Below are 24,766 nucleotides of genomic sequence, written 5' to 3' on the forward strand. Positions count from 1 at the left end.
AGAAAAAGTCTAACAGCTTCACAACCCGGAAGATCGAAGTTACTGGGGTGGGGAGGAAGGCACTTCCGTTTGGAAACAGTGATACTTTTACCAGCTTTGTTATTGAAGCCCTTTTCTATTCTTAGAAGAATCAACTGACTGGCTTATTAAGAAGGGGTATCAGCTTTCAAAAAGTCAAAGGTGTATTTGGAAGGATAGAGAGGAAGACAGAAAGGAGGCCACCTTCCAGCAGTGGGAAGTGACCTGGATTTCCTTCATCAGACTATGAGTTTCCTGAAAATAGGACCTAGGACCTACATGTTATGTGTCTGCATATCTCTTGTGCCCAGCATAGTGCCTCATACACAGGATTTAGACTGAGTCTAGAGATGAAGACGCAGATGTCACAGTCTGAAGATCTTATTTTTCCACCTACCAGCACTCAAGTGTGAAAGTGACTTAAAATATTTAGTTCCAAAGAAATATTACATATAGGGAAATAAAGGTAAGATGATAGCAGTTTTCTCACCAAAAGACGACAGGCGAGAAGACAGTGGAAACAAAAACTCCACTGAGGGAAAACAACCAACCACCAACGTGTCAACCCAGAATTCTCTTCAGATCCAAAATATACTTCAACAGTGAAGGTAAAATAAAGACTTTTATACATAAAGAAGCTGAAAGAATTCAGTGTGAGACGACTTAGTACAAGAAATGTTAAAGAAGGTATTTAGGCAGAAGAAAAATGACAATGGATGGAAATACGGATTTTCACAAAGGGATGAAGAGCACCTGAAGTCGTAAATACATGAGCAAATATACAATATTTCCTTATTTTTAAATTATTTTCAAAAGATAATTAGCAACAATGTAGAATGTAACAGCAATGTGGAATGGTGTTTACAATATATGTTAAAGAAAATGTAAGACAACATTAGTACAAAGGCCAATAGAAGAGAAATGAAAATATCCTACTACAACATGCTCTCTGTGAAGAGGCATCATATTGCTTAAAGGTAGATTGTGATAAATCAATTTTATATACTATAAATGCCAAAAGCAACCATTAATGTAACAAAAGAGTTATAGGTAATAAGCCTTTAAAGGAAGTGAATTGTATCATGAAAACATTCAATGCAAAAGGAGGAGGAGCAGGAAGAAAAAGAATAAGACAAAAGATGAAACAAATACAGAATAGAGAGAGGTAAATTTAAGCTTCACCTTATCAATAACCATAATTGACACAAATATTCTATATATACAAATAAAAGGCAGAGAAGTCACATTTGATTTAAAAAGTAACATCCAATATATGTTGCCTAGAAGAAATGATGTACTTTAATCTACAGACAGAACTAAGTTTAATGTAAATAATGGAAAAGATATCATGCTAACATAATCAAAAGAAAGTTGGAGTATCTATATTCATGTCAAACCAAGTAGATTTTCAAGCAAAGAACATTATTAAGGACCAAAAAGGTCTTTTAATGATGACAAAGGGTTCAATTCACTAAAAAAAATTCTAAAAGTTTGTACATTTAAATAAACTCTCAGAATAAAGAAAAAACTAAAAATAGTATACAGGAAAAAATAGAAAAATCCACAATTACATTCAGAGATTTCAGTACATCTCACTCAATAATTGATAAAGTTCACAGAATATCAGTAAGGTTATAGAAAAAGGAACAATACTATCAACAAATATTATCTAATTGGCATTTATAGAACATTTCACCCAGCTACGCCAGAATACATGTTCTTCTTAAATGCACACAGATTTATCAAGTTAGACTATAATTGAGTAATAAAACATGTCTGTATATATTTCCAAGTTTTCAAATAATACAAGATATGTTCTTTGACCACAATAAAATTAAACTACAAATCAATTATAGAAATATATCTAGAATGTCTTCACGTATTTGGAGATGAAATATTTCTAAAAACTACTTCAAAAACACAAAACGGTAATAATAAAGCACTTTGAACTGAATGAAAATTAAAATAACATTACAAAATTGGTAGGATGCTGCTGAAGCAGTATTTAGGGGCAAATTGATAGTATTGAATGCCTGTATTAGAGAAGGTAAATGTTCCACATCAATGACTATAGCAACACTCACTTTAGGGAATTGTAAAAAGATTCAAATCCAAAGTAAACAGAAAAAAAACAGAATGGAATGAATTTTAAGAATTAGAAAAACAGAAAACAATGAAACCAAAACCTGAGTCTTTGAGAAGATCAACAAAATGATAAAACCACAGCCAAACTGAGCAAGAAGCAGAGTAAAGACACGCATTACCAATATCCAAATTGAAAGCAGTGTTTTCACCACAGACACTACATGTAAGAAAATACTATAAATAACTTTGTCAGTAAATTTGAACAAATTAGGTGAAATAAGCAGTTTAAAAAAGAAACAAACTCTAAAACTCAATCAAGAGGAAATGAATAACCTATATAGTCACATATCTTTTCAAGAAACTGAATGTGTATTTTAAAACCTTCCAACAAAAAAATTCTAGGTCCAGAGGGCTTCACTAGTGAACAGCACAAAACACTTAATCAAATCTACACGAAATAATCCGGAAAATCCTAGAAGAGGGAAATACTTTCCAACCCATTCTCTGAAAGCAACATTACTCTCATAACAAACCCAAATACGTAAGATAAAACTACAAACCATTCTCTCTCATAAATATACCAGCAGAAATTATTTTTATTTCAGGAAATCAAATGCAACATTACATACAAAATATAATACATCACGGCTAAGTCAGTTTTATCCCAAGAAAGCAGGAAAGATTGAAAATTTAAGAATAAATTGATGTCACATTAACAGTCTAAAAATAAAATCCATTATGATCTTCAATAGGTGAAGCAACATTTGACAAAATCTAACATCCATTTCAGATAAACAGTCTAAGCAAATTTGTAATAGAACCTTTTTTTTTTTTTTTTTTTTTTGAGATGGAGTTTCACTCTTGTTGCCCAGGTTAGAGTGCAATGGCGTGATCTCGGCTCACTGCAACCTCCGCCTATCGGGTTCAAGCAATTCTTCTGCCTCAGCCACCCTAGTAGCTGGGATTACAGGTGCGTGCTGCCACGTCCAGGTAACCTCATGATCTGCCCACCATGGCCTCCCAAAGTTCTGGGATTACAGGCGTGAGCCACCATGTCTAGCAAAACGATTTCTAATTGATGCAAGGTATCACTGAAATTTTATAGCTAACATCGTATCTAATGGTGAAAAAATGAATATGTCCCTCTTAAGATTAGGAAAAAGGCAAGTATGTGTGCTCTTACTATTGTTATACCAAGTAGAAAATTCCAAGAGATCTACAAAAATCCCCTAGAACCAGTGCGTAAGAAGCAGGATTGTAGGATACAAAAATCAACAACAAAAATCAATTTCATTTCCATATACATACTAAGGACAAACAAGTTTCCGAAATTAAAAACACAATAGCTTTTACAAATGCTTCAAGTAAAATACTTACGTATAATTCTAACAAAACACACCCATGATCTAGGTGCTGAAAAGTACAAAATACAATAGAAGACATCAAAGACCTAAATAATTAGAGAGACATCTGTGTTCACGGGTTGCAAAAGTCAGTGTCGTAAAGGTATGAAATCTTTCCACATTGGTATGCAGGTTTAATAAATTCCTGTCAAAATTCAAGTAAGGTGGTGGTCATAATAGACAAGCTTATTAGAAACTTCACATAGAAAGGGAAAGGCTCTAGAACAGCTAAAATAAGACTGAAAAAGAAGAGTAAAGGGGGAGGTACCACTCTGCCCTACAGTAAGTCTTCCTGTATGGCTGCAGTGATAAATACGGTACCATCGTGCCCAACAAGTCTTCCTGTATGGCTACAGTGATACATACAGTACCGCTGTGCCCTACCATAAATCTTCCTGTATGGCTACAGTGATAAATACGGTACCACTGTGCCCTACAGTAAGTCTTCCTGTATAGCTACAGTGACAAATACGGTATAATATTGGTGTAGGAACAGACGAACACATCAATAGAACTGAGAATCCAGAAACAGACCAACACAATTATGCCTAATTTATTTTTGGCAAAGGTATGAAAGCTGTTCAGTGAAGGTATTATAGTATTTTCATAAACTGGTGATGGAACAATTGGACACCCATAATCAAACATCTGAACCTCAATCTAAGTTAAACAATTTTTTTAAAAACCCGAAATGAATGGACATAAATGTGAAACATAAAACTACAAATTAGGCCAGGCACGGTGGCTCACGCCTGTAATCCCAGTACTTTGGGAGGCCGAGGTGGGCAGATTACAAGGTCAGGAGATCGAGACCATCCTGGCTAACATGGTGAAACCCCGTCTCTACTAAAAATACAAAAAATTAGCTGGGCGTGGTGGCAGACACCTGTAGTCCCAGCTGCTGGGGAGTCTGACAGCCTGGGCTACAGAGCAAGACTCCGTCTCAAAAACAAAACAAAACAAAACCCTACAAATTTAAAAATATATATACATAGCCGTATACACATAGGTGAAAATCTTGGGGATCTAGGGTTAGGCAAAGAGCTTTTCCCACTTTACACTAAAAGCACTTGGTGAACTTCATTGAAATGAATCATTTTGCTATGCAAAAGAGCCTGTCAAGAAAATAAAAAGACAAATGAGAGAACAGGAAACATTTTTGAAAATTATATTTTCAAACAAAACCTCATTTTTTAAATGTATAAAGGATCTGTAAAACTCAACATTAAAAAAATTCAATTAAAAGTTGGGCAAAAGGCATGAACAGACGTTTCACTGAAGAGGAGACATGGATGTCAAATAAGCATCTGGAAAGATGTTCAACGTCATTAGCCATTAGGATATGGAAATTAAGGCCACACCCAGAATTCACTGCACACCTCTCAACAGGGCAGAAATCTTTAAAAATAATGATTACGCCAAATTCTGTGAAGCTGCAGAGAAACTAAATTGCTCCCAGATTGCTCATGAAATGTAAAATGGTATAGTTATTCTGAATAGTTTGAAAGTTTCTTTTAAAACTAATAACAGAATTACCAGCAATCATACTCTTGGGCGATTATACTTGAGAATGAAACTTGTGTTTATGCAGAAACTTGTACAGGAATCTCACAGCCTGTGACAGCCAAAAGCTGAAAACTACGAAAATGTCCTTCAGTGGGCAAATGGTGGAGCTAACTGTGGCACATTCACGCGGGAATACTACTCAAATAAAAAAGGAATGAACTAATGATACATGCCATAATTTGGATTAACCTCACGGGATTTATGCCGAGTGAAAAAAGCCAATCTTTGAAGGTTACATACTGTATGATTCAATGTATATAATATTCTTGAAATAAAATTATAGAAATAAAGAAAAAAGATGTGTGGCGTCCAAGGTTTAAGGGGGTGATAGGAGCAGGAGGAAAGTAGGTGTGGCTATAAAGGACAACATGGGGCCCCCTGTGGTGACAGAAATGTTCTGGATTTGGTTTTATCAATATTAGATACTGGTGGTAATACTGAAATTTTGCAAAATGTTACCATTGAAGGAAACAGCAATGGGTACATGGAGTCCTTCTGTGTTATTCCCTACAACTGCATATGGATCTACATTTATCTCAAAATATAAAGCTTAATTTTAAAAAGAACAAATGGAAATATATTGGACTTCAAAGTTAAGAACATTTGCTCTTTTTAAGACACTGTTATTAGGAAAATAAAAAGGGAAGCCACAGACTGAGACAAGCATTTCCAAAACATGCATCTAACACGAGGCTTGTATCCCGAATATAGAAAGAATCCTTAAAACTCAATACTAAGAAGATATTTAAAAAGAAAAGACAAAATCAGGCACTTCACCAAAGATATTTATTACCCAAGGAGCACATAAAAGAGTGTTAAATATAATTAGTCATTAGGGAAATTCAAATTAAAACAACAATTGACATCTTTGTACAACTGACACATAGCTTAAAATAAAAAAAAAAAGAGAGAGAATATCAAGTCTGGGACAGGATTGGAACAAATAAAACCTTATACGTTGCCAGTGAGATAGAAATGTTTCAGCCACTTTAAAAAACTCCTTGGAAATTTTTGGAAAATTCCTCGGAAATTCTATAAAGTCAAACATACACTCAGTGAATGACACAGCTATTTCACGCCACAGAAAGTTTTGTACACAAATGATTAACAGTCAAAAACTGTAAGTAACCCAAATGGAGAAATGAATTGCAGTATATTTACATGAAGGAAAACTATTCAGCAAAACAAAGGAACTACTGATATACACAAAACATGGAAGAATTTAAAATGCATTATGCTAAGTGAAAGAAGCCAGTTTCAAAACACTACATACTAAATTACTCCACTAATATACAGTTTTTCAAAATATGTAAGTTTCAAAAGAAATTGATCTTACAATTTCTCTGATCACAATGGAACTAAATTAGAAAGTAATGTTAATTAATATCAAAATAACCCTAGAAACACCCAGAAGATTTGGAAATTAAAGAACGCACTTCTATGTAAGCCATAGGTCAGGGCAGAAATCATAAAGGAAGCAGATTATTTTGAATGAGATACCACTTCACACTAAGATGGCTAAAATAAAAAAGAATGTAACAAGTGTTGACACGGATGTGGAGAAGTTGAAACCATTTACTTGGCTGCTGTGATTATAAAATGAGGCAGCCGCTTTGGAAAACCTATTGACATTTTCTCAAGATAGTTACTTATGACTCAGCAATTCTACTCTTAAAACTATAGTATTCCTAGTACAAACCACCCAAATGTCCATCAGTTGATGACTGGAAAGATAAAGTGTGGTCTATTCATACAATGGAATATAATTTGGCAATAAAAAGAAAGGAAGTACTAGTATTTTCTACAATGTCAATAAACTCTGAAAACATGTTGAGGGAAAGGAAAGGCCACAGATTCTGTGACTATAGAATAAAATTTCCAGAATAATCAAATTCATAGAAATATAAAGTAAATTGGTCAGCGGTTGTCAGGGACTGGGAGGTGGGAGGAACAGGAAGTGACCAAGGAAATGAATATCACCTTTTGGAAATTATAAGAGTAGTAATTACTGAAATAGGAAACAGACAAAAGTAGGAAAAAAATTAACAAATCCAAAAGTTATGTCTTTGGAAAGAGTAATAAAATGTTTAGATCCCTAATAATACTAAACAAGAAAAGATAAAGATAAATTACCAACAAAAAGAATAAAATATATATCCTGATCCCACAAACATTAAAAAGATATCAAGAAACTATTATAAACAGCTTATGCCAATTAACTCGACAACTTAGATGAAATGGAAAACACAACTTACCAAAACTGATATGAGAACAGAGAAAATCTTACCACAAAGATGTTAAATATTTGAAGTGATGGATACACTAATTAGCCTGATGAGATATTTCCACAATATGTTCATGCATTGAATCATCCCCAAAATATACATAATTGTTATTTGCTGATTAAAAATATAATAACACTTACTTTAAAGGAACTGGGAAAAAAGGAGAAACAAAATCTGAATGGTCTTGCTATTGTTTATCTAGATAGTACGAGTTCCATATCTTCATTTGGTTGTTATACATTTGTCAAAGCTCATATAATTACACATTTAAGATGAATACATTTCAATGTAAATCTTACTTTTTATTAAAATAGCATATAGTGCAGGCAACACACCCAACATAAAGCCTGGTGTATTGTGTCAGCTCTATGAATGCATTGTAGCTCTTGCTATTATTAATAGTATCAAGGCCTAGGATACAAAACAAAGGCTTAGAGACTTGTCCAGACCCCTGGGATACTGGAAAATTTCAGCATATATGTGAGACATTCAGAGTTTTGAAACTGTAACAGCTCAACATTTTTCAGTGAGAAGATTAGTTTGCTGGGAGATAGATAAGACAAGTGAGTGAAGAGCAAACTGTCTATCGCGGAGATAAATAGGCTTCCACTGGAGAGTGGGGGTAGAAAGACCTTGTCTCTTCTCGATGATTGCATTTCTTGCAAAGGACCAAGTACACAAGGGCCTTTGCTCCAACAAAGGACTCCTTAGCTTCAGGCATCTTCCTAAGGAGTTGTACTCAGTAGGTATAAAGAGGGTACTGGAAGACCAAGACACCTAGCCCCTTGCAGACATGAGGAAATGCCCCCTAGGGACCCTCCACATCCTGAGATTCCACATTTTGTGCCCCTGCTCTGTGTCATGCCCCGATGACACTTAAGTGACATAACCAGGCACATCTGAACACTTTCAGCTTAACAAGCTTCATGTAATTAGGATATGAAACATACTCCTCTGCAACATCACAGGCATTTGAATGCATCCCGCTGCACACATATCCTTTACACAAGTTCCCCCTGGAGCTGCTTTGAATTGGCCAATAGCCCCAAAGGAAGATGTCAGGGGAGAGTCAGTCCACAGTCTGCAATCCCTGGATTTATGACCACAGGGTCAACACCAAACTTCAGAAACAGGTTCAAGTGCCCTAGAATCCACTTGGAGAGCATGACATTACTACCAGATCACTCTGGGGAGGTAAAAATAGCACCTGAGTACTTTCTTCCAAAGTAAAATGTACATACAGTGAAATGCACAGATCTTAAGTGTTTGATTATATGCATGTCATTATATATGCCTAATGTTGACATTGAGATCATGAGCCCCTTTGAAACCGTGTAGACTCATGTTTTGGGGCAATGTTGCACCATGCGTGAAAGCGTGGTTGCCTCTGAATCTGGTTTATTTTCTACAGTATAACAGTATTGAAGAGCAACATGGAAAAATTTACGTCCAGCACAACGACTGCAGTTTTATTTTTTCCATCCAAGACAACTTTGATGACTCCCATTAAAGGTTTCTACTAGCAGTGTTTTCAGAACTTTCTGCACATTCAGATCACCTGGGAAGCTTTCAAAACTACAGCCACCTGGGTCTCACCACTAAAGATTCTGATAGCATGGATGGGGTGGGGTTCAGGTGTGGTGAGTTTAAAATGCTTTCTCAGGTGATTCTAATCTGCAGCCAGGGCTCACAACCCAGCTGTATTTAATAAAACTCCCACTCCCAGCCTAGAGGAGGCAGAGCAAGGGTTGGGAACAAAAAGCTCCAGATCCCAGCCTAGGATCTGCCATGGATTTCCTGTATAGCTGAGAGTTTTCTGTCCCTCAGTTTTCTTACCTATATAAAATCATAGCGTTGGATCTCTTCGGCCATTTTCAACCCATTACAAAGTTGTCTGTACTGTGAGCCTTAAAAACATGATAGCCCAGGGGACCCCATTATGGAGAAAAGAGAAATTAGGAGCAGCTGTGATTAAGCAGCAATTTCAAGTCCTGGTTACATCTTTTCCTTCCCCTTCCCATATTCCTTGGAAACATTTTTGCAAGCTCTAGGGCCCTTAGAGAGTCACCGGCTTGATAGCTCTAAAGTCCTTGTAGCATTGTCGCTAAGCATTTCCTCCCACTGGTGTGGTCCCTCTTGTGAAATGGGAACACCCATCTCCAGTCCACCTCACACAGCCACATACATCCAGCCTGAGGCAAGATCAGGCTGACATCTGCAACCAGCCGTTGTTGGCCTCTGTGGCTACCTCACTGTATTAGTCTGTTCTCACACTGCTATAAAAAACTGCCCCAAACTGGGTAATTTATAAAGGAAAGGAAAGAGGTTTGACTTACAGTTCACATGGCTGGGGAGGCCTCAGGATGCTTACAATCATGGCAGAAGGCGAAGAGGAAGCAAGGCACCTTCTTCACAGACAGCAAGAGACAGAGCACGGCGGACGAGCCCCCTTATAAAATCGCCAGATCTCGTGAGAACTCACTATAATGAGACCAGCATTGGGGAAACTGCTCCCATGATTCAATTGCCTCCACCTGGTCTCTCCCTTAACATGTGGGGATTGTGGGGATTGTAATTCAAGGTGAGATTTGGGTGGGGACAGAAAGCCTAATCATATTGCTGAGAATAAACAAGAGACTTCTTTCCTTTCAGTGATACCTGCAAGCCACACCGAGACGGTCCTTAAGGAAAAAGGAGTTGGCTGGAAGTCCAGTAAGGACATGAAGGAGGCCTTTCTATGTAAGCAGTGAGGTTAGCTTGGCTCTGGCCAGAAGAGGTGAGGATGAGAAGTCTTCCTTTGTGGCCCGATGAGGTCCCTCTTGCTTGTGTCTCACTGCAAGTGTGAAAGTACTCAGAATCAAAATCGAGTCACTTGTGTTTTCAAAAATCTGAAAAATAGAGCCATGGAAGGCCATAAACAAAAGGGTTCTTGTGCATAACTGTCTAATGACAGGGACCATCACAAAAGACTCTGCAAAACCCGCAATCTTGCCCAGAGGCCCTTGTAACTTTACACACACACACACACAAATATTTCTGCAAGGCCACCTGCCCAGCAACTTCCCGTCCAACCTCGGACTGGCATCACCCTTGTTATTAATCCTTGCAGCCAAGGATGAGTATCTGAAAAGAACTACGTAATCCTTTTCATCTTTCCTTTAAAAAGCCTTTGTCTTCTTTGACCTCCCTGAATTCGCACACACTTTACGAAGGTGAGCTTATTTCTGTTGCAGTGCCCTATTCTCGAATAAATACTGTTGTCTTTTAGAGAGCCTCTCTCTGTTAGTTAGATTGACAAAGGGTATGTTCAAGCTCCGGCCCAGCAAGTCAAACTCTTATTTACCATACAGAATGTTCACATCTGTGTGCAAAAGCGAATCTGCAAAGATGCTCTCACTGCATCATCCTGGCATATCTCCCATCACCACCGTCCCACACTTACCACACTTTCTCCACTCTGGGCCTTTGCTGTTTTGGGGCTTGAGAACTCTTCCTTCCTCTCCGTGCCTAATTGACACCCCTCAGAGTTCATGTGTCACTTCCTACAGGAAGCCCTCTCGTATCCCTATAAGGCCATAGCCAAGGACACCTCCAACCTAGAGGCAATCCTTCGAGAATTAATCTGTGGCTCCCTGTCTGTGTAGAAAATTAGAAAGGGCATTGTCCTGGGCCAGCACAGTGCTGAGGGCTTGCAGCCTAGGGAGGGGAAGAGAGTGCCCCCTGCCAGGCAGACACAGTTCTCCACTCCAGTGCAGTTTGGTCAGTGAAGTGTGGACTAGATTGCAGGTCCCTCTCACGGCACTCCACAAACACAGGGACCCCCTAGTCAATGAATGGACTGCACAACCCTGCAGGCAGCCCCATGACACATCTCCATAGTGCCCTGGGCCTTCCTGTTTGCAGCAATTCCCACACTTGTCAACTGACATTTTATTTGTGAGGTCCTTTGATGAAAATCTGTCTTTCCCTCTGGACTGTGGGCTCCAGGAGAGCAGAGTCACATCTAATTTTGCTCACCTGATATTCCTAGCCCAGTGTTTCATTACTGGTAAGTGCTGAAAAACATATATTGAACAAATACCCAGCAGATAGAAGCATTGGGAGAAAATGGGACATGTTGTCACCTGGTCTGAAGGAATCACTGGCATGAGGGTGCCAAATGACTGTCAGACTCAAAGGTTGGGACGTGTCATGAAAGGGTCTCAAAGTGGAGCCACTTCCCCAGACAGGAAAGAGTTCATTTCACTTCACTTCCAAAGCCTGCGCACCTCCTGCTTGCAAAACATACCAACATAAGATGCATCAGTTTAAACTCCTGAGAGTTTGAGACTTAGACCCAGCTATCTGCACTATCTTTGCCATTAAAGAGGCAATTTTAAATTATTGAATGAAACCAGACAATCTTACATTATCATGAAAATGAAACACAGTGAGAATTTAAATAACAAAAGGACGCGCACTTACACATATATGCATACCCCTAGCATCTTTTTCAAAACAAAATGCCCCTTACATTTTTCACAAAGCAACGGGTCTTGGTGATCTTCCCACGTCGGCAAGTGTAGATTTGTCTTCTTTCACAGTGCTTGTTTATTTATATGCACTCACCTCATTCTACCTGAATTTATTTACCCTGTCTCCTGTCCATGGACATGCAGAAGGCTATTACAGACCACGCTGCAATGAATATTGTGAAATATGCATCTTTGCATACATATGTGAGCATCTCCTTAAGACAAATGACTACAAGCAGAATTTCTGGGTCTAATTGTGCACACAGCTCTAAATGAAGCAATAGTAGCCAAAATCTACAACACTGAGCCGCTAGTTTGATGAACACATTTATGTTTTGTTTGCATGTTTATACATGCATATATGTGTGTATGCATCCATAGATACACTGATATATGCACAATTTATTTTATTTTTCTCACAGGTCCTAACACTGAGGTGCCCATGATCACAGCACACTAAGAATGGCATGATCTCTCAGGAATGGGGATGCGGCTGCCTCCCAGGGCTCACCGGGCCCATTTCCACCTTCCCAAAGGGCCGTGGCATTCTTCCTCTCCATCCCATCCTCCACCACAGGCATAATGTCTTCAAAAATCACTCTCCTTTTTCACAGGACTTCTTGATCTTAAGCTATCTTGCCCCCCTTTACTCAATAGAGTTCCATTTCCAAAGGAGAATAATAGCTCTGCATGAGAAATGCTATAAAAGTTTCAGGAGGGAGCAGGTGGAGAAGAAAGGGGGAAAGAAATAGGGAACTCTCATTTGAGAAGGTTGGCATGAAAGGAAAAGAAAGGAGACGTGAGCTAAAAGGCACAGCTGGGGCAGGTGAATTGGGTGTTTTTTAAGCTAGGGCACACCTGAACCTATTCAAGCGCAGAGTGGAGAGGAAGCAGGAGACCGGGGCATGGAAGGGGCCAGGGACCACAGAGGAGGGGACACTTTTGCCCACCTGTGCCTTGCCTTGCCTCCCTGCACTGATTCCAGTTGTCCTCAGAAAGAGCTCACATCTGCATCCTTTGAGAAGGCCCCCGACCCTCCTAGCCAGAGTTACCACCTCTGGTTAAACTCTATTTGTTCATTCATTCATTCACCCCTTTACTCATTCATTTATTCAAATTACACATGCATACTGAGCACCTACTACTATTCTGGATGCTGATATTATCAGTGCAATGCCATTATATGTGGAAATTAGACCTATACAAAAGGGAGGCTCCTCTCATATGGAGATGAATAGCAGGTGGGGTAAGATCCTGGCAGGGTGGGCTGGGTAGTGGGAAGAACACAGGGTTTGGAATCAAAAAGATCTGGGCTTTGTTCATCCAACAAATACTAACTGGCGCTAGCTCAGTGCCACGGTGTGTTGGGTACTGAGGATCCCAGAGGTGAGCTGGCCCCTCCCCACTGCATGGCCTTCTAGTGATGGACACATGCAAAGGCAAAAAGGCTGGACACCTGCAAAAAGGACAGGTGAAGGTCGACGGGTGTAGAGTGATGGGGTGAGAGGGCCGTTCAGAAAAGAGTAAACAAGGAAAGATTCCATGAGACGCGACTATTGCAGTGAGACCAGAACAACTAGGAGAAGCCACCCAGGGGACCTCCTGAGAAAAGCATTCCAGGAAGAGACAACAGCAAGTGCAAAGGCCCTGTGGTAAGAAGAAGTCCCGCAATGATGTTTGCTTCCATAACTGGATGAAGGCACACGTGGCTGGAAGGGAGTGAGGCTGTGCAGGAGTGAGAGAGGCAGGAGGGAAGAGTGTGGAGGGGAGACATATGGGGTGAGGAGATCATGTGGGGTCCTGCAAGTCGATGAGAGTGGGCTTCTACTCAGAGTGTAACGGGCAGGCAGCGAAGGATTTTGGAGCAGAGGAGGAAGGTGGTGAATCTCATCTATGTTGTAAAGTGCCCCTCAGGCTGCTGTGCTGAGAACAGACTCTGGGGTGGGTTGGGAGGCGTCTTGTTCCTGATCCATGGTGTCAGTGGGTTCTGAGTGTGTTTGATTATTAAACACCAGCGTTTCTAGACATGGAGCTCCAAGGTAGTGAGTGCATCCCATTCATCTCAATTTCCGGGCCCTCAGCACAGTGATGGCCAGGTGGTGAATCTGGGTTAAATCTTTGCTAAGGGAGGGAGAGAGGAAGAAGGCAAGGACTCTAGGGAGTCAAAAAAGGGCAGGGTTAGAGGCATTGCATTTATTTCTTCAATTCTGTTCGGACCTGCCTGTGGACTTGCCTTGCTTATTTTGCACATGACAAACTGATGGCCGTTTAGCTAAAACTCAGTTCTATTCTGGGCAAGACCTGCACACAGCAACAGGAACTATTGCCCAGAAATGGCTCCTTAACCAAGCTCTAGCAAGCATGCAAAAGCTCCATTCAACAACCATTTGTTAAGAAAGGCCTGATCACTAACGGAAGAGGGTGGCATGGCCCTTCCCATCTTGAAGTTCAGTTTAATTGCAGGTAGGGGAGGGCAGATGCAGCCACCATCACACAGTCAAAGCATCTGTCCTTCCACTCACCTGGTATACCAGAGTCACAAGCATCAGAAGAAAACCACACCCTTTGCTCTAGGGAGTACAGCTTGTGGGTTTTAATATTTCTGTTGACATATCTCTGCTTCAGTGGGAGGCAGAGGGACTGTCATTGAATACCTTGAGAGAGTCTGAAAAAATTCTAGACTCTCTCTCCAAAAACCTCGTGTATGGCCACTGGCTTCGCATAAAATTTCACAAAGCATCTGAACTCTTTTTTGTGGATCTCTGGTGAAGAATGTGTTCCTTCAGGACATTACCAAGGCAGAAAAACTGCAGCAGTCAACAGAATCCATGGTGCAATTTCCCAGAAACACAGTGTTTTCTGGTGGGAACTGAGAGAACATACAGGCCTTGGCTAAACAGACCAGCAAAATAGCAAGCTTGACTTTGGTTTTATAGATGCTTTGGAGAGCTGACCTCTTTGTTTGATGGAGAAATCCTCTTGCTCCCCTCTGGTGAGGCTAAAACACACACCTTAATGTCAGAGCTGAAGTCCCTGGGCAAGCCTGTCTAAATTTCAGCGACTAAGCCCCACGTAGGTGAGGAGTGTGCATCCACACTGACTGATGGATGGAATGGTCTCACAGTGTAAATGGTCAGTAAAGGGAAAGTTCACAGTTCAGCTCCACCAGGCAGACTGAAGAGGATGGGGAGGCTTAATTTTCATAAATCACAACTGGAAAGATGAGAAGGTTTAATTTTTTTATTTACATGAGAGCTCAGAGTCTAGAGACAACAGAAGACCAAGACACAAATATACTAGGAAGGCCCTCCATGTCTGGATCTTTCATTCTCTTTATGATGTTCACAAGTTCTTGGATAATTGTCACTTTAAAAGGTGGAGGCTAATTCCTCCCACCTCAAGTATGAGATATACTTAGTGCTTTGCTTCTAACAAATAGAATACAGTAAAAGGGGCATGTGTGATGTCCAAGATTAGTACATAAGGGGCATTGTGGCTACTCTATCTCTTGGATCTCTACCCCGCTCCCTGTTCTCTCTTGGGCAAGTTGCCAGCCACCATGTTGTAAGGACACTCAAGTAGCTCTATGGAGAAATTCACTGTGCTGAGGAGCTGAGGCCCCGAGCCTCATGGGGGGGACTCATGGTGGAATTGAGCCTCCAGAGGGCTACAGCCCCAGCTGACATCCTGACTGCAGTCTCCTGAGAGGTCCTGAGCCTGCATCACCAGCTGAGCCACTCCCAAATTTTTGACCCACAGTAATTGACAGATACTAAATATTGGTTCTTTAAAGTAACCAAGTCATACGGTGATTTTTTTTTACACAGCAATAGAATGTTCACTCTTGAAAGTCTTTCTCTCGGAGGGAGAATCGTACTCTTACTGACCATTTACTCCATGCTAGACCCTGCATCAAGTATTGTATGAAATGTTTCTTTTCATGACAACTCTACCATGTAGGCAAAGTTAGACCCATCTTAGAGTGAGAAAACCGAATCTAGGTGATGCCAAGAAACGCGCCCAAATATCATAGCTCTCCATCTCTGAGCCTGATTGCAAGGTCATGACTCTTACCAAAAATCTCAAGGGTTCGATTTCTTTGCCTGATGGTTGCACTTGGCTTATTTGCCCACAGGAGAGTAGAGACTGGATCTGCCTTGCGTGTCACTTCATCTTCAGTGTCCAAATAAGACAGGAGGCATCAACATGCCTGACAGAATGGATTCATGGCACAGATAAGTGGTAGAAACAGAGCTGGCACTGCATGACCCCCTCCAGCCAAGGGTTTTCCTGCACTCGAAATTAAACCCACATGAGAGCTAGGTTTGTTAGGAAAGTAATAAGTGGGATTAGATACAAACAGAATCCAGTAGCAAGGAGCACTCAAGATGAATGGAAGTAGCTGGTTCAAGAGATGTGCTCTGGTGGGCAGGTGACGGTCAGCACCAGGTCTCCTGCATAAAAGCTCACTGCGATGGTGAGGTGTGCCTGCAAGGAACGGACCCTGGATACCTCCTTTCAGCCACGCTGAGCTAATCCTGGGGATGTAGTGAGGAGCAGGGGGGAAGGAGGGGTGAAACCAAGTGCTCCTCCTCTCTCAGGGGAAGGCTTCCCACCTGTGCCTTCCCATGCCCTGTCGCCACTCCCCTCCATTCTCTCTGTCAAGGACTCTTCCTTTCCCTGTCTTCCCCATCAACATTGCATCAAGGTTTTCAGACGCTCTAAGGACAGAGGAGACTATGGTGTCCCTATCCGATTTATAATTCAAATTAAATCCACCTAATAAACTGTAAAGTAAGTAGAAAACATCCAACACAGAGCTCTGATGTTTTTTCATAAGACTCACCTTGATGCATTTTTGAAAATTCTAAGATCTTTTTTTTTTTTTCAACAAGTGCTTATAGCACAATGACAGCTAACACATCAATGGGCACTATTTTAAGCCCTCACATATATTAACTCAGTGCATGCTCCTAATAGCTTAGGAAATGGGGGTTATTATTTGCATTTTCAGATGTGGAAACCAAGGCACAGAGAGGTAAAACAACCCGGTGAGTGGCAGAGCCATGACCAGACCCCGGCCGCCCTGCTGTGGGGGGTATGTTCTTGATCACTGCACTGGGCTCACGGCCCTCCCCCAGCCTCCCTCTCCCCCACCCTCCCTTCCTTTCCAATCAGGATTGGAAACTGAAACACTATTTAAAATGTGAGAAGTCAGAAGTCTGAATTACTCAGGAGCTCCAGGAGGGCATCCTCCAAGTGTCAGCTGTCCAACAGCAGTGAAGGCACCAGGGCATGCTCGACTGCTTCTTTCTGTCTCCTGGAATCTCCTTCCTCATAAGACAGGCGCTCAGCAAACATCGACTGAGGACCTCCTCTGTGCCAGCAACTGTGCTAGGTGCTTCACTGCAACAAGACCCCTGTTCTCCAGATGGTATTGAAGGGTGAAGATAGTGTAACAATCATCACCAGTCATGAGACAGATGTCTCAGGTGACCCCTGTGGGCCTAGAGGATTTACATCTCTAGAGGAAAGAGTGCATGGTTATCCCCCTTTCTTAGGAGCAGTGGGCAAAGCCCAGTGCAAACACTAGACACAAACGGGATGTTTTCTGCACGGGAGCTAATGGCCAACTCTGGTGAAGACTAGTCATCAACACTGGGCAGGGAAAGGTGGGTTCTGCCACGCAGAAACCAACTCCTCATGCATTACATCCTAAAAGGGAACACATCTGGTGGAAGTTGCATTTCACCCCAGTCATCCAGGGCAGACCACCCAGCTGCCAGCTACAACAGCCTGATGGGCAGACGTTTCTGGCACTCAGAGCTATGGAAGAGAGGTGTGAGAGCACTTGGCAGAGAAGACTTGAGGTACCCCCATGGGAAAGGGGAATGGTATAGAAGACTCCTCTAAGGCTCCTTGTCACTGACTCAGGATTGAAAGGCTGCCATTGCTTATGGCAACTGATGACTGTGAGTTCCTTTCAGACTCTGAGGTTCTGTTTAAATAAGTGAAATTCTGACTCTATGCCTGGCTAAGGATGCTGAAGATGCATTTTTGGAAGGCAAATCAACTTAGCCAAACACTGAAGGAAGAGTAAAGATTTGGGGCACGGGGATGGCCAAGAGAAGAGGGAGACGGCGAGTGGAGTGTTGCAAGTGGAGCTGTAGGCTGGGGAGCGTGGGCCACATTTAGGAAACAGGTGTTCAGGATGAGACAAGGGCACATGGACACACAACACCTCCATCACTTGCCCTAACATGGCACCATTCTAGGGGATTTTCTAAGCAAACTCTTCTGCACATGAGCAGCCACTGTCCATGAAAGTGCATACCCAGAAGCGCAGGAGTCACATCTGCCAGCTCCTTCTCAATCAGCCCCCAAACTATAACTCCGAGACCTTTGCATCCTAGTTCTGAGATTTCAGAGGAATGCATCCACCCCTCCCCTTCCCACTGCCACCATCATTCACTTCCCAGCAGAATTCAAACTGGTCCCCTGCCTACTCCAATCCACTGTCCTGGCAGGAGGCAAGAGGTTTTCCATTGATGTACCTGACCATATCCTTCTCCTGCAGAAACTTTCCTGTTTCTCTTTGCTTGTGAGATCTGAGATGCTGCCAGGATATCCTGGGGGTTGAGAGGGTTGAGTGATGCAACATAGTTGGCAGGAGGCTCTGCAGAGAGTGCTGCTGTGATGTGGAAAACTTGCTTACTCCTATCATGGGTGGGGGATCTCCACTGCTGGCAGTTAGGAAAGAGAGATAGGGTCCCACCTCCCAGCCTTTTTGGCCCTGCCCCACTTGGGATGCTTAGAGTGAAATGCACGATTTCCTGTCATTGCACTCTCCTCCTAGGCCTACCCTCCAGCACAGAGTCATCTTCTTCCACCCCAGCCTGCAAGCTTTGGCCTCTCCCGCCCCGCTCTCCACAGCTCCTCGAGAAACCCTTCATCCTTCACGGCAGGCCCATCTTCACTGTCACAGCCTCAGCTGAGCTTTCAGTGGCCTCCTGGCTGCACCAGACCCTGACTTATTTGCGTCGGTAGGACCGGCCCTTTCTTCCTCTCTGCAGCTCTTTTCCCAGTTTAATTTCACTGTTATGGGTATATTTTTAAATTAATGCCCTTTGGCCAGGCACTTTGGCTTACACCTGTAATCCCAGCACTTTGGAAGGCCAAGGCAGGAAGATCGCTTGAGCCCAGAAGTTTGAGAACAGGCTGGGCAACCCCGAGTTAAAAAAAAAAAAAAAAAAAAAGCCTCAGCCGGGTGCGGTGGCTCACGCCTGTAATCCCAACACTTTAGGAGGCCAAGGTGGGCAGATCACAAGTTCAGGAGATTCAGACCATCCTGGCCAACATGGTGAACCCCCATCTCTACTAAAAATACAAAAAGTAGCTGGGCATGGTGTCGTGTGCCTGTCATCCCAGCTGCTCGGGAGGCTGAGGCAGAAGAATCACTTGAACCAGGAAGTCAGAGGTTGCAGTGAGCCGAGATTGCGCCACCGCACTCACTGCACTCCAGCCTAGCGACAGAGCAAGACTCAGTCTCAAAAAAAAAAAGCCACTGGACTCTACATACTGCAAAGGTAGGAATGAGGTTCACCTGGCAAGGCCAGGCCCAGGGTGAGCTGAAGATAGGGCAGGTGATCAGGCATATATTCTGGAACATCCTGGAGGCTCATTGTTGAGTGCCAGGGTCTTGACATAACCATACATGACATATGGCGTCAGGGGAAGACAGGGCTTCTGTCACGAGCACCCTTGGAACTTCTCTCTCCGTAGCTCAGACTTGGAGGAAGAGGCTGCTCTTGTGCCTGGGTGGGGGGCCCACAGCTCTCTGGAATCTAGGAATAGGGCAGAGCAGAAGGGCACCCAGTCATTAACAATGGTAGTGTCTTAGCGCCAGCTCATGGTAAAGCAAGTGAAAGCAATCTAAATCACAGGCCAATTTGCCATGCATTAAAAAGTGTGATGCAGCCGGGAGCAGTGGCTCACGCCTGTAATCCCAGCACTTTGGGAGGCCAAGGCAGGCGTATCACAAGGTCAAGAGATTGAGACCAGTCTGGCCAACATGGTGAAACCCCGCCTCTACTAAAAATACACAAATTAGCTGGGCATGGTGGCATGCGCCTGTAGTCTCAGCTGCTTGAGAGGCTGAGGCAGGAGAATCGCTTGAACCCAGGAAGCAGAAGTTGCAGTGAGCCGAGATTGTGCCACTCCAATTCAGCCTGGTGACAGAGCAAGACTCTGTCTCCAAAAAAAAAGAAGAGAAAAAAGAAGTTTGATGCAGGCCATAGAAGTGATCGATGCAGGCACAGGATGGAGGCATGGCCCCAGTCTCAGGCTGGAGACAGTGAAGGCTTGATAATCTAACCTGTACCATTGTTCAGTGCCGGGGCCATTTCAAAGGCCAATACACTCTCCTTTTACACTGTCACTTAAGCTGTAATTTGGGGACGTATTCCTTTTGTTTGAACTTTCAAAAGGAAAAATAACATAAATTAGGATATAAATTTTAGAAGCTCTGAACTTCCTTCAGGGTTGATAAGGGCTTTAAATGAGTGTGTGAGGAAGGCATTGCTGTTTTCAAGAGGAGAAAACCAAAGCTTAAGGAATTTAAGAGACCTCCCAGCTGCGGAGCTGGTAGTTGGCAGGACAAGGACTCACCCCTCCAGGGCATCCAGGACAGAGCATGTGTGTGCACAGCAGGGTCAGCTGCCACCCTGCGCTGACACTGAGGAGCCTGAAGTCCAGAGGACACCAGAGGAGGCAGAGTTACTGACACTTCTCACCCGGTGGTTCTCTGTGGGGAGCTGGAGGGTGGGGTTACTATCCTGGGAATTGGAGGATTTTAGCCGCATTCCTGGTCTCTATTCATTAGATGCTTTCACTTGCAATGGTGACAACCAAAACTTTTTCCAGACATTGCCTAAGTCCCCTGATAGAGGGGAGGAAAATGTATGCAAAAATCCTACCTCACTGCAGGAGACGAAGGAGATGTAAGTAGAAACGAACATCTAGGGTTTTCTACAAAATGGTCCCTGCTTATGCTCCTCGATGTAGCTGTTTTGAGCTTATGATGGTGCAAATTTTAACTCAAAATTTGAGCTTTCCACAGCTTACTGAATATTGAAGTGAAGAAACATGACTTTGGGTAGAGAGAGCTATAAAAAGGAAACATTATTTTTCTGTATCTAGAACAAATTTCCCAGGGAGTCCTCCATGCTTTCAAGAATTCAGCTTAACAAACTCTTTCTTGGGGCTTCTTCCCATAAGATGTCCACACGGAAGTACTCACGTGCATGTTTTATGAATCGTGCTCACAAATGGTTATGAGTTTAATGTCCATCTCTTCTGGAAAATAAAAAGTTCATAAAGGCAAGAACAGGTCTGCCTGATTAATCTTCATATACCCCGGGTCTAACCTGGATCCTTGCATTTGTTAGTGCCTCAATAAACATTGTTGAATACATTTGTGTGTATTAATTCTTACAAAATCTTTCAAAAATTATCAGGGTAATATACAACTATTAGGTATCCATAATAATTAAAAATAAAAATTTTTGAAAAAATAAAAAATTGAAATCAGATGCAGTGGTTCATGCCTGTAATCCCAGCATTTTGGGAGGCCAAGGCAGGCAGATCACTAGAGGTCAGGAGTTTGAGACCAGCCTGGCCAACATGGTGAAACCCCATCTCTACTAAAAATTATAAAAATTAGCAAGGCATGGTGGCACACACCTGTGGTCCCAGCTACTTGGGAGGCTGAGGCAGGAGAATCGGTTGAACCCAGGGGACGGAGGTTAGAGTGAGCCAAAATTGTGCCACTGTACTCTAGTATAGGCAACAGAGCAAGACTCCATTTCAAAAAATAATAATAATTTTAAAAAGTTAAAAATTGAATGTCTTTATTACCCAGGGCAACAGATAAGATGTCTGGGAAGGGATGCATCTCTTGTTCTGTAGGCATCAGCCACAAACTCCAGTCATCCTGGTAATATCAGGTTGGATGTCTAAAGTTGCAGGAAAAAGACTAGAACGTTCAGAACCAACACAAGAACTTAACAGAAAACCTGAAAGAAACCACACATGCTTTGAAAGAAGCGGTGGGCAGCAGCCTACAGTGTGAACCAGGTGAAAAAAATAACACAGTGCTCAGAAAGGAGAAATCTTTTGCACAACCTCAGCTATCGCCATCACCTGCTCACCCTGGCTCACCGGAAGATCTGGAGTCTGTCTAGGTGCCCAGTACATTAGGACTACAGCTGGAATTTGAGAAAGCTAACACACTAAATCTATTTATAACCAAGAAAGTCTCACAAAGTCAATGCCACTCCCCTCCCACCCCATTAGAACTGGTGCTGGTCCCCACTGCTGGGAGACTAGAGGACAGTTCTCATCACTGGATCCCTTGGAGACATTTCCAGCAACAGCCTGGAGGGGGCAGCTCCATTGGGTGGCTAGACCCAGGGACAACAGGATTCACAGTGGTATGGCCCTCAGGGACTGCTACTTCCAGGGGTAGAGAGAGTGAAGGACATTAAGGGAGCACTCCCTGGGACAAAAGTAACCAGACTGCAGGCCTTGTGTCCCTGAACTTTCTTCCAGTGGGAAGTTTCTTTCAGCAGAGGCACAGGTGCAGTGCTGAGCTCAGTGGAGAAAGCCTGCAGCTCTACGACAGTCAGGCAGTGCTGGTGCTCAGGAAGGGTCTTGTATAAGGGGCTTCTTCTCCCTTCTGTCCACCACTGCAGACACAGCTGGGGTTTCTCTCATGGGAGCTCCGTATGGGTGTGTTCATTGACAGCCCTTCTGAAAAGCTTCAGGGTGATTGTGTCTTCACAGGAGGGGTGTCCTCCAGGCTCAGGCTTCTATGAGAGATGGAGTCATAATCCATCTCTACATGGAACATCAGCATTCCTGCAGATGAAAAGAGGTGCTTGTCTGACCTGAATAGCTGGAACGCTGGGTCAGGAGTGACTGGGACTTGGATTACTTTCCTGCTGGCCTGGAAGGAGCTGCGGTGGCACCCTCCCTTCCCCCTGAAAACACCCTGCTACATTTCACTAAGAGGTTGCACAGCTGCTTTGTCAAGGCTAGGACCTCAGCCCACCATTGGGCTACTGCATTTATCCACCTGCTTTAGCCACAGCCAGTTTTACCCATGGACACCTCTCACTGATCTAAAGTCTGAACTGTTCAACCCAGTGATTAAAACACTGGGACCAAAAAAAAAAAAAAAATTTAAGTGCATACTACTGGGGAACAAGATGTTTCATGAGACATCTTCCCTTCCAGCCAACAGGAGACAGTGAACCGCCTCACATACCCAGCACATTGTTACTACAACCAGCATCTGACAAGCAATTGCACAAAGATTCCCTATAACCAAGGAACTCTTACAGAGCCTTCACCACTGAAAACACCCAGATCCAAAGCTAGGTGACAATAAACTAAACATTAAAGTCACATCCCCCAGGTGAAAAATAAGACATTAATTTTTGAAAACCCAGTCAAATAAAAAATAAACATTCAAAATTATTAGAAGAAATAATCCACTCAAATGAAAAGGAATGAGAAAAATAATTCTGGCAATATAAAAAAAAACAGGGTTCTATAACACCCCCAAAAGATCACACTAACTCTCCAGCAGTGGATCCAAACAAGATGAAATCTGTGAAATATCAGATAAAGAATTCAAAATGTTGATTTTTAAGTTACTCAAGGAGATACAAGAGAAAAATGAAAACCAATATAAAGAAAATTTTTTAAATCATTCAGGTTATATATGAAAATTTTTCTGAGATAGATATTTTAAAGGGAAACCAATCAGAATTTCCAGAAATGAAAGACAGATTTAGGAAACTACAAAATGCAGTGGAAAGTTTTAACAATAGACTAGACCAAGTAGAGGAAAGAATTTTTGAGCTGGAAGCAAGGCTTTCAAATTAACCTAATCAGACAAAATTTAAAAAGAATGAAAGGAAATGAACAAAGTCTCCAAGAAATGTGGGATTGTGGATGGGTGCGGTGGCTCACACCTGTAATCCCAGCACTTTGGGAGGCTGAGGTGGGCAGATCACAAAGTCAAGAGATCGAGACCATCTTGGCCAACATGATGAAACCTCATCTCTACTGAAATACAAAAATTACCTGGGCGTGGTGGCACATGATTGTAGAACCAGCTGCTAGGGAGGCTGAGGCAGGAAAATCGCCTGAACCCCGGAGATGGAGGTGGGAGTGAGCCGAGATCATGGCACTGAGCTCCAGCCTGGCAAAAGAGTGAGACAGTCAAAAAAAAAAAAAGGAAAGGGAAGGGGAGGGAAGGGGAGAGAAGGGGAGAGAAGGGGAGAGAAGGGGAGGGGAAGGGAGGGGAGGGGAGGGAAGGGAAGGGAACATGGGATCGTGTAAAATGTCCAAAACTAAGAGTCACAGGTTTTCATGAAGAAGAAAAAGCAAAATGTTTGGAAAACATATTTGAATGAATAATTTGAATATTTGAGGAAAACTTCCCTAGCCTTGCTAGAGATTTAGACATTCAAATACCAGCAGTTCAAAGAACTCCTGAGAGATTTATTGCAAATAGAATATTACCCAAGCATGTAGTCTTCAGGCCATCTAAAGTCAACATGAAGGAAAGAATTCTAAGAGCAGTGAGAAAAAAGCGTTAGGTCACCTATAAAGGAAAACCTACCAAACTAACAGAAGACTTCTCATCAGAAACCTTACAAGCCATAAGGGATTGGGGTCCTATCTCTAATCTCCTTAAACAGAAGAATTGTCATTCAAGAATTTTGTATCCAGGAAAACTATGTTTCATAAATGGAGAAGTAGTCTTTCTCTAACAAGCAAATGCTGAGGGATTTTTGTCAATACTAGACCAAACCTATACAAAATG

Source organism: Colobus angolensis, unplaced genomic scaffold (genome assembly GCF_000951035.1).
Source record: "Colobus angolensis palliatus isolate OR3802 unplaced genomic scaffold, Cang.pa_1.0 Scaffold136, whole genome shotgun sequence".
NCBI classification, from domain to species: Eukaryota; Metazoa; Chordata; class Mammalia; order Primates; family Cercopithecidae; genus Colobus; species Colobus angolensis.